Source organism: Lichenostomus cassidix, chromosome 2 (genome assembly GCF_008360975.1).
Source record: "Lichenostomus cassidix isolate B80296 chromosome 2, HeHo_3.0, whole genome shotgun sequence".
Taxonomy (NCBI): Eukaryota; Metazoa; Chordata; class Aves; order Passeriformes; family Meliphagidae; genus Lichenostomus; species Lichenostomus cassidix.
In genome coordinates this window covers 75,393,811-75,404,557 of record NC_139482.1, presented here as the reverse complement: position 1 = coordinate 75,404,557, position 10,747 = coordinate 75,393,811, and positions in this window count along the sequence as shown.

The window sequence follows — 10,747 nt, the reverse complement described above, 5'->3', positions numbered from 1 at the left end:
ATATTATTTTACTGTTTGCAGCTGTCTCATGATCACAGTGCTGAGGAGAAAAGAAGTATGTTGCAGAAGTTCCTCTTCCAGAATTGAAAACACCAGCACAAAACCAGGCACAGCATTTTCATGCAGCCATTCTGAACAAAGAAACAGATAATTTACTGCATTTCCACAAGTTCTATACAGAGAGAAAGCCCATTTGAAAGTTTAATGGAAGTGTTAGTACCTAAGCGATAACTTGCAGAAGAAATACATAGAAAGAAAATGGGGAAATCACTTAGTAAGTGTCAAAACTATAATTTGCTCCTTCCTCTTGATACACTGCCCATAGTTTATCTACTCCACTGCTCTTATGCAGTATAAAGAACAGAAGTTCAGGGCGTAACAGATTGATGACATGTTTGTAGCAATATGAACGAGAAGGTTAGGAAATTTACATTACTGTAAGCTACAAGATGGATTAATGTAATTTCTGTTTACAGCCTCACATTTAATTCATCAGTTTTTCCAGGAGAAAATGCATTACTGGTATCATGCTCTGAGGGAGTTTTGGAGTACGGTTATATTAGTAGTGTATAACTGGAGACATTTGTTATAAATACAAAGCTTAATTCCATAAAATGTTGATCAGTTTCCTAATGGAATATACCTTTTCTTTGATAACAAGGTGAAACAGTGTCAGTTCTGTGTCTAGGTCTTGGAATATAAATGAAACAAAAGGATGAATGTAAAGGTGATAAAAATTGCAGAGCTCTAAAACTACATTTTATTTTCTTCATCATATTAATATCAGTACTTTTATAGTTTTTCTGAAACTTTGATTTGAGCTTTGTCTTTCTTAATCTTCTCAAAATGTAAAATTAAAACAGACAAAAATCCCAAACATTTTTTCTTATGGCGTACAACAGGATAGTCATGACACACTGCTGGTACTTAGCTATATTATAGTACCCAGTTTAGAAGAAGATTTAGGAAGAAATTTAAATATTAAGTATGAGCCCTATTTAAACTTCTGATTTTAGTCATTCCATAAAATTATGCTGATGTAAGAAAGATTGTACTGGGTTAATCAAATCTGTTTTCTAACATTGTCAGATAAGGGAGTCATTTATGGGTTTCATGTATGTATGTCAAAGTTATTTTTCTCTCTTGATCTACTAGTATATTAGACCTGACACCCTTTCCTCAAGTATTTTTACAGTCTTTATGATTATTCTCTTATTTTGGCAAAAAATGCCTGGAATGAGGAAAAGCTGCAGTTCAGTACTGTAAAAATTATTTTTTTTTAACATACAGTTAAAAAGGTAAAAGTGTCCTCATTTGGGGGAATTTGCATTTGTGTAAATGATAGGAAGCAAAGTAGCCTACCTGTGATGAGAACTAGGTCTGTTCTTGGCCACTTGATTTCCATATGTCTCTACCTCCCACATAATAGCTCTGTGGCAGCCCTGCTCTAGTAGCTGTCTCTTTACACCAGCTCTGCTAGTTTAAAACTTTTTATATAAATATGTCATCTGCAGTCAGGGTGATTTTATAAATTTTGTGATGTTAGGAAATTGAATGGTTAAACAATATAAAATATAAAATATAAAAGACAGACAAGCTCAAAAAGTTCAAAGATTGTATTTCACCAGAAATAATTAATAAATTGGTTACTGTAGCTTTTCTCTTTTGTTCCCAGGGGAATTTAGGACAACAGCAGAAGCAGGAGTTTGTGATGAGGTAGGGAAAGCGAAGACTCTATGCAACATTTAGATTCATTGTGCTATCTCTCCAGGCAATTAGTAGGGAAAAGAAAATACTGGAAAAATGTGGGTTTTATTGGCAAGATCTTGAGGTATTGCAGGGATGTGCGTTTCTTATTTGTTAGTAAATTTACTGTTATATATTACTTTTACTTAGCATATTTCCTATTATATATTACTTTCACTTATATACTATTATTTATTACTTTTACTTATATACTGGTACAGGAAACCAGAGGTCTGGATGCCACTGAGTGTAGCTCTCATGTACCTTTTCAAATATCTGACATTTGTGTCCCCTCCTCTCATTAAAATTATGGATTCACATAGCTACTTTTTGTATGCAGAAGCATCTGGAAAGATCTGGAAAAAAGAAGAATGAGTATTGTTATTAACAAAAAGCCTAAATGGAAATCAATGTTGTAGTGTATTTCTTTTTTTCTAGATGAAATACTAAAGGATTTTCTTCTAAGATTATCTTAAATAAAAACAATAGAAAAATCTTTTGGATGATTATGTCTTACATGTTTACAATACTTTTTCTTTTGTCCCTTTCCGCGTGTTACTAAAATGAACAAACTAACAAAACCACAAAACCACTGTAAGTATCCAGATCTTTTAAAAGTGTGGCCTTTTATATAAACTAAGTCAAGGGGTTTAATTCTCTAAAATATTGTCTGTAGTGAGTTTTTATTGCTGATTTCCAACAAAAAGTTGTGCAATCTATCATACAAGACTGTTAAGTCTCAAAAGAGAGAAGTCTGCTTGTGTTATGAGAATTTAATCAAAATGATAGCACTGTATCATTGTAGAAGTCTTAGCTGTTTTCTTTCTGCCGGTTTGCTTTCAAAAGGAAGAAAATTAGATTCAGCAAAGCCTTCGGCAAGGGGTGTGGTGCTTCTGCAACACTTCTTTCTCTGAGAGAGTTACTACTAACAGAGAGGAAGCTAAGCACAAGGGTGGGAGAAGTGTGGGCTGGAAGATTGGGTGAAAGGACAGATATTTTGCACCATTCTTGGGTCATACATTGATGGCTAAGCATTCTGGGATTATGATTTCAGTACAGAAAAAGTAACTGTGCATTCCTTCAAAGGGAACTTGTATCCATCACTGCCTTATTTTGGACAGCATTGTGGTGTTGTCTTCAAAGTTAAGTAATAAGGTGAGGAGAGAGTGTATCTCCATACTTTGCTTTTTAAATCATCCCATTTTGAAGCAGGAAGCACTGGAAAGGATCAGGGGGTGCCTCTGGCACAGCTGTTGTACTCATTCTAGACTTTCTTCTGTGGCTATATTTCAGTGTAGAGAACCTAAGGCTAAGCACTAAACAAATGTCAACCTACAAGAGCAAATTTAGCATAGACAGCATTGAAATCTTTCATAAGTTTGTAGTCCATCTACATCCTAAGGATACAAATTCTAAGACAACTTCCAGTTACTTGCCCTCATTCCTAAGTGTCAGCATGATCCTTCTACCCTCATGTGGGACATTCTAGTAACAAAAAACACGCAAGACTTGTAATACTTCCAGACAAGAATATAAATTTTCCCTGGTTTCCTACACCAAAGTAAGTTCCATCCTTTTTGCACACTCTCTGGGTATTTTTTAATTATTTTACCTCAGTGTTTTAATTTTGAGCTTCAAAGATAAGGGAGTGGCATCCAGATAATAAAAGTTATACTCCAGTTTAGAACTCTGAATACCTATCTAAGTCTGGCCATTTCTATTGTTGATCTACTCAGTGAGTGGTCTTTAGATGTTTACTCCCTCTGCCAGTCCCAAATTTCAAGTTAATTTGTGGCCTCCTGGTATAAGTAAGCTCTGTTTAGAGCATCAGCATCACACAGCAGCATGCAAAACAAATATTTTTCCAACTCTTTTTGACCTTAAATAACAGCTTGTGTCAATGTGGCTCTTTGTAGTTATCCAACAGACTATTACTTGATCTATAGAACAGAATAAGATTGTGCGTAATTAAGACTTTAGATTCTTGTATGAACCCTATTTAAATTTCTGATTTTAGTCTTTCCATTAAATTGTGCTGATGTAAGAAAGATTGTACTGAGATAATCAAACCTGTTTTCTTACACTGTCAGATAAGGGAGTCATAGTGGAGACTATAGCAACTGCAAGAGTTTAGCATTCCATTGTTTTTTTGTGCTTCCCTGTCAGAGGTAGAATTTTTATCACTGTATTTATTGCCAGAGATCTAGAAATTTTTGTGCGAATCACTGTTGCAAATCATGTGGCATTTGGTTTTATCAAGACAGAATTTTGATTCAGTTACTTCAGTGAGTGTGGTGGTTTTGCTTGATTTAGAGAAGGTGTTGAAACACACACTCGGAAACTTACCAACACGAAGTGGTATGACCAGACTATGGATGATTTTGAGGTAGGTGGCCAGATATCCCTTCAGTCATTTCTTTTTTCACAGGTATTCTATAACTAAATCTTTTTTTCTTATCTTCTTTTGAGACTGAGGATTATAATTGCAATATTCAAAACACGGGAGATATGAATTTATGCACATTACGGTTTTGAATTTATACCTTTTCTAGTAGCTCATATGATTCCAATTACCCTCTTTGACTGCAGCTCAACTGCATTTGATGATCTTAATTCCTATTAAATGGTAATATTTAAATGCTCTCCTTGAATCAGCTGTTTCTTCCCTTGGTTGTCAGAGACTAAAGAATGTGAAACTACTCAGTCTCCCTCCCCTTCTCCTCAGCCTTTTCTATCTTCCTCTTGCATTTTGATGACTAGCTGTCTGATAATATTTTGGAGTTATTTGCATTGATTTACATCTCCACTTCTTTAGCAATGACAATTAACAAAACTTAAAATACAGATAGTGTTGTTGCTTGGTAGGAATGACCAAAATAAATAGTGCCATTCTATGTACCTGTGGAAAGGAGAGAAGGAAAGAAGGAAAGAAGGAAAGAAGGAAAGAAGGAAAGAGAGAAAGAGAGAAAGAGAGAGAGAAAGAAAGAGAGAAAGAGAGAAAGAGAGAAAGAGAGAAAGAGAGAAAGAGAGAAAGAGAGAAAGAAAGAAAGAAAGAAGACAAGCTAAGAGAAGCTGCATTTTAATTATAAGGTGCATAACAATCTGTAGACAGGGCATTACTTCTGTGGTTTGTTTAAAATGCCATGGTGGTGCTAGACTTCAAAGTCAGCTGCAGAGATTTTGTAAAAAGAGATGCCCTTTGGATGGATTGCTGTGTTGCTTATCTTTGTGCGTGCTGCCTTCTCCAAAGAATATTGGTAGATAGCTGAGACAGACTTTTCCTTTATAAAGGCTCCTCTCATTATTCTCTCTCATATTTCCATTATACTTTATCTTTTACAAGTTCTTAGAAATGAAAGTCATATTGCAGAGAAACTCAATCCTCTTTTTCTTTTGCTAACTATTTGCATAACTGAATCCACTTATTTTTCTTCATAGATAGCTAATGTTATAGGCTTGTCTACATTGGGAAAATAGGTCATATTTTGAAAAAGCTAAATTATTAATGCTTCAAATAGCATGAAAATCAGAAGGAAAAATGGTAATGAAATCTTGATATGTTTCAATACCAGGAGAAACTAAAGCAAACTCAGCTTAAAGGCATAATATCACTGGACTCAAAATCATTATAAAAAATTGAGCAGAAATTTAAAAAATATAATTTGAAAAGTCAGGAGATAAAGGGAAAATATTTCAATTGAGAGAAAATTCTGAAAGATAATAATATAGAAAAATATCCATAATTTCAGTATTTCTGTTTGCATGATTTGTGTATGTTTCTTTAAATATAATATCAGAGCACCAAGAGTGCCTTGATTTGTGGCTTCTCCCGGAAAAGGTGTTATGGGAAGAGATTAAAACATGGTAGGCAAAGCACACCAAAAGCTCTGTTCATCAGTCTTTAAGCAAGCTCCACTGCTGCCTAGATAGATGCATGCCATGCTTCTGGATCCAGCTGCTTAGACGTGAGTTGTCACTATTTCGTGGGGAAATAGCAATGGGAGAAAGAGCCTTTCATGGAGTTTTCCTGCTATAGGAGTCACATTGTGAGAGAAGCATAATGTGTTTAAAATTAAACATTTTTGCAAAAGTAATAAACCAAAAGTTACAAGACAGTTTTGAAAAGGGGAAAAGCTTGTTAAAAAGACATTAAAAAAGGCAACAAAAAGAGTTGAATATTTGCAACTAAGTTGGAGACTGAGAGATACTATATGTAGTAAAGACAGACAAAAATAGAGAATGGGCATTTGGCATTGCTAAATAGCTGGTGTTGGGGCCCTGACTGCACCAGGATGCTGTGATAGATGGTAATGATAAGTAGTTCTTATGTATGGAGTGAGTTATAGATGATGATAGAATAAAAATGCATCTTAGAGGGATACAGTTGTGGGCAGATAGAATGAACATGGGGGCATGTGATGAAACCAGAGGTCAAGGGCTATGAGCAAATGATCTGTAGTCAATTACTGATCACTAAACACATGCAGTGCTGAAGTGGGAAAAATGGCTTCAGAGCTAACAAAGAAAACACAGAATAACTATTTAGCATATGTAAAACATGTCATATACATTAAGCCAAGTATAACACAGAATTGCTGACCAATAAGGTATAGTACATGCTCTAGAGTACATAAAAATAATCTACAATATGAGGAAGGAATAACAAATGCTTTCAACATAACAAATCTGCCAACTCTTACAAGGGAAACATGGTTCAGTTCACCTAGCTTAATTATAAACTGGAATCAAAGCATAAATTTATTATGAACTTGTATTAACCAGCTATCATTGATTTATCCATTTGGGATTAATATCTGTTGTACAACAGACAAGGCAGAATCCTGAGCATTTTTAATAAACAGGTTATTTAGGTTATAACAGGTTGTCAATAAACAGGTTTCTACAACTGAATACCCAAAATTCTAACCATATTGGGACACAGTCTGGATGCTAGCTGCTCATGGCCTCCCATGGCGAGGTTGTGCTCTTTAGCATGGGCAGAGGTTATGGTGCCATCAGGATGAGTGCTGCTGCTCCTACTCTAAGGTATCTTCCTCTCCCTTGTTAGAAGTTTTTGTTTCTTCTGGGTTTCTTAGGTGAGGTTTTAATTTCTGTCCAAAGTATGTTTGAATGTTCCCATATACTGCTCTTCTGGCTGATGTTTGTCTCCCTCTTTAACACCACAGGAGGCAGTTGGTTCCTAGCCATGTCATTTATATGATCAGTTTTGGGCAAGCACTCTCCCAAGCTTTGTGCATTTGATCTGTGTACGAATACTGTGTACGCTTGTTCTAATCCTACCCCTGTTGTTATTCAGTCTATTTGCAAACAGTGGGCTGTGTGAAGATGCCCATGCCAGTGAAGAATTTAGAACATTGACAACTCACCCTAGTAATATCCACATCTGTCCCTGAGGAGCATAAGTTTGGGGATCATAGCAACAGAGAAGGGTCAATACAGTGAAACATGTATAAAAGATTTCTAGTCTTATTGTTGAGAACAATAGTTTGAGGATTTGGGAAGTCTTTTTTAAAGATAACAACTGACTCTTCGGACACATTGTTGATAGTTTAATATTTTAATTAGAGCATCAATACATTTACATGTAAAGTGTATTTATTCCACATGGATTGCATGGGATGTTTGATACAATACTTCCACCTGATAGATATAATTTGGATGAATCACAAGGCCAAAAGTACTTTAAACCACATTGATCAATGCACATACAAAAAGAAAATGCACAAAGAATACACACACACACACAAAATAGAAACAAAATACTTGTTCTGCTGCCTATGATATACGTAAGATCTCCCTTGAAACTAATTTACTTCCAGAAGAGTAAACAATAGGACAAATTATGGTGATTTTCAGAGAGGATTTCAGGGGTGATGAGTCATGCAGAGAAATACATTGAGGAAATTAATCAAAAAAAGGAATGATGCTGACATCTTAAGAGCCAGAAATAGTTAACAGTTTTCCCAAGGAGTTACAGAGAATGAGAAGGTGGGTGTGAAACAGGGTCATGCCTATCTAAAGCAAGGGATCAGTGCCATTTCATGGCCTCTGGAGTCTGGCAGCAGGAGATAGTGACCACTGACTCATGGACCACTAACTGAAGAAACCCATGCACTCAAAAAGGAAAGAAAGATTGACCATGTGGCCTAATTAATATGAGAAGCAAGAGAATAACTTAACAAATAGAAGATTTGCAAGATACTTATTATAAGAGAACTTAGTAACTTGTAACAAACAAACTGTTAATTTTTTTTGTTTGTTTGTATCTGTAGTGTAAATTTTGAGACTAGGTGTGTTTGATTTTTGGAAAAACTTCCACCCGTCACCCTGTGCTGAATAAACAATGTAGCCTTTTTAAATCAGCTCCCGTGCCTGTATTTAGAGTCCCTAACTTGGCAACAATACCATACTAAGTTCAAAGATATTAAGCAGACAGAGGCCATCTGCGAGTTTTGGGTGATGATATGTAATTTCACTGAAAATGTTGATTTGACAACAGTATGGTTATGTAAATAATGGATTAGAATTTGTTCTTCATATTTTGTTTTTGTCTCAATACAAGAGCACGTCAACCTCTTAAGTGTTATTCTCTCATGAACGTGTGTGTAAGGGGGAGAAGAAATCAGCAAATGTTTCATTCCATACTGTGGCTAAACTACATCACTGAGCAATTATATCTAATTCAAGTCTCAGAAACAATAGCTTGAGCTGTGTACTTTAGCAAGTTAGTTCTATTCTAAGCATATTTCTTAACATTCAATCAATTGTCAGTGCAGAGGACCAAATGTTCTTGAAAAGTCATTCAGAGGACAAAAAGAAAAACGTCCTAATGATCATTTTATTTAAGCTCTCTAATCACCCTTTGGCAGCCTTCAGGTGCTACTGCTTATGCTTTATGGACAACAGATGGGGGCTGAGAGAGATATCAGGCCATCATAAAGCAGCCTATGCCTTATCAAAACTACCAATTATGTGAGGAATGTGTAGATGCACAACACCTTTCATATTGATATTTATCTCCTCTGCTCTTCTTCAGGAGCTGTTGCACTGGCGTATTTACTTCTAGTTATTGGTACAGCACCTCTTTCCTAGTAAATGCGATGAATCAAAAACTAATACCTTGTATTTACAACAACACCTGTGTAGCTCTTTGTTAGCAGAAGAATGAGCTCGACTGGCTTGGATTTTCCCTGCTCTCAGAAGGTTTCATTTATTTACAGTGCAGCCCCTTCCAGATTAGGAATTAGGTTGTTCCACTGCTGGTAAGAGCCCCAAGGCTTGGTGCCAGTTATGCTGACTGCCCCAGCCTTCAGACCTGTCAGGATTTATCTGGGATTGGCCTGTTCATGGACCATTTTCAGCTTGTTTTGCTGTAACACCTGTGTGTAATGACCAGGTAACTACTACCTCTCGATTTAATTTTTTGTTTAGCCTTGTACTGCTGCGTGTAATAACAGTAATTGCAATTATGTGCTTGTAACTACTAGGCCACAATGACAAATATTTTTTCTGCAAAAAATAATAAAAAATTTATAGCCTTAGAACAGAACGTAGTGCATAGGGATCACTATGGGATGACAGCAGAAGCCCACAATGTGCAGGTGAAGATGATAGCCACAAGGCTATAAACAACTCATAAATGGCCAGCAGTGGTTCAGAAGTGGAATACTGCCTTGGAAACTGGGCAAAACCAGTTTTAGGGATAACAAAGCGAGCAAAGAGCAAGTATCCTAGTGTATTGGTTTGAAAACAAACCAGTGGGACATCACAAGTCAATATTAAAATTAATAGGAAAAATTAACAATAAGTGAAATAATACAAGGAAAAAGCACTGACAAGGTCAGATACAACCTGACACCCAATTAGGGTGGTGGTAGCAGTCCAACTGAAATATTTTAGTTGAAGCAGTGATCCTGTGAAGGTCTGGTCTCCAGCTGAAGGTCCAGTGGTAGCTCTTGCCCTCTGGGAACCCAGCAGACAGGGCTACCTTGGGCAGTTCCAAAGCCAGGTTATATCTGGGTAGGAATGCTTGGTTCCTCCCTCCTGGGCAGAGCATCTCACAACAGGATAAATCCATGAGTCATGCAGTGGGTCCCTGATGGCCCATTGTCTGTCATCCAGAGTGGGTCATTAGCAGGTGATAGCAGCTAACGGCCCACAGCTGGTGGTAATAGAATACTTAAATACATCTATATTGCAACCTAGGACACCAAACTAAGCAACACAGACTGTAGTAAATCTGGGTGCAGTGTGGAGTTGCAAACCACAGTTGCTGAGGAAAAACAGCAATGGAACAGTGGATCATTAGCAAATATATTTAAAATGACTCAAAATGTGTTATAGTGACAAAGGAGAAACAAAGAAACCATCAGTATTGTAGCTGTGCAGCAGGAAGGCTTGCTCTTGAAAACACATGAATGTAACAAACTGATGTGAATTCAAGCAAACCAGAAAGTGATTCAGATCAACAAATTAGTAACAGCAGTTGAGCTTTGAGCATAAAGTAGGATGTTGTTTTGTACTGCAGACACTGAGTTTAAAAGCTCCAGTTTTATGGTAGAGCATTAGTGGTCTTTTTTTTTTTCTTTTTATATGTTCTGGCAGCACAAAGTATTCTATGGAAAGTTGGTACTGGATCTAAAGGAGATTGGATAGTAAAAATCACATTAGGGATGGAAAAAAATGCTGTTGCTTATTCAAGTTTTATGTCTGCACTAACTTTTGCCTCCTTGAAACATTATGATTAAATATCAATTGAAGTAGACTATGCAGATTTTCAGAGTGCTTCTGATTTAAGTAATCTTCCATGGTTAAAGGGAAAAAATCCAGACATTTCATGTACTGATAGCACAAAAAGTAGTTCAACAAAAAAAATTACTTTGAATAACAAAAGAACACTTTATTTTTGCATTTGGAAATCTTTGGATTTATAATGTTTGGAATCTAAAGTACTTATTTCAGCAAAATTTTCTGTGCAGAT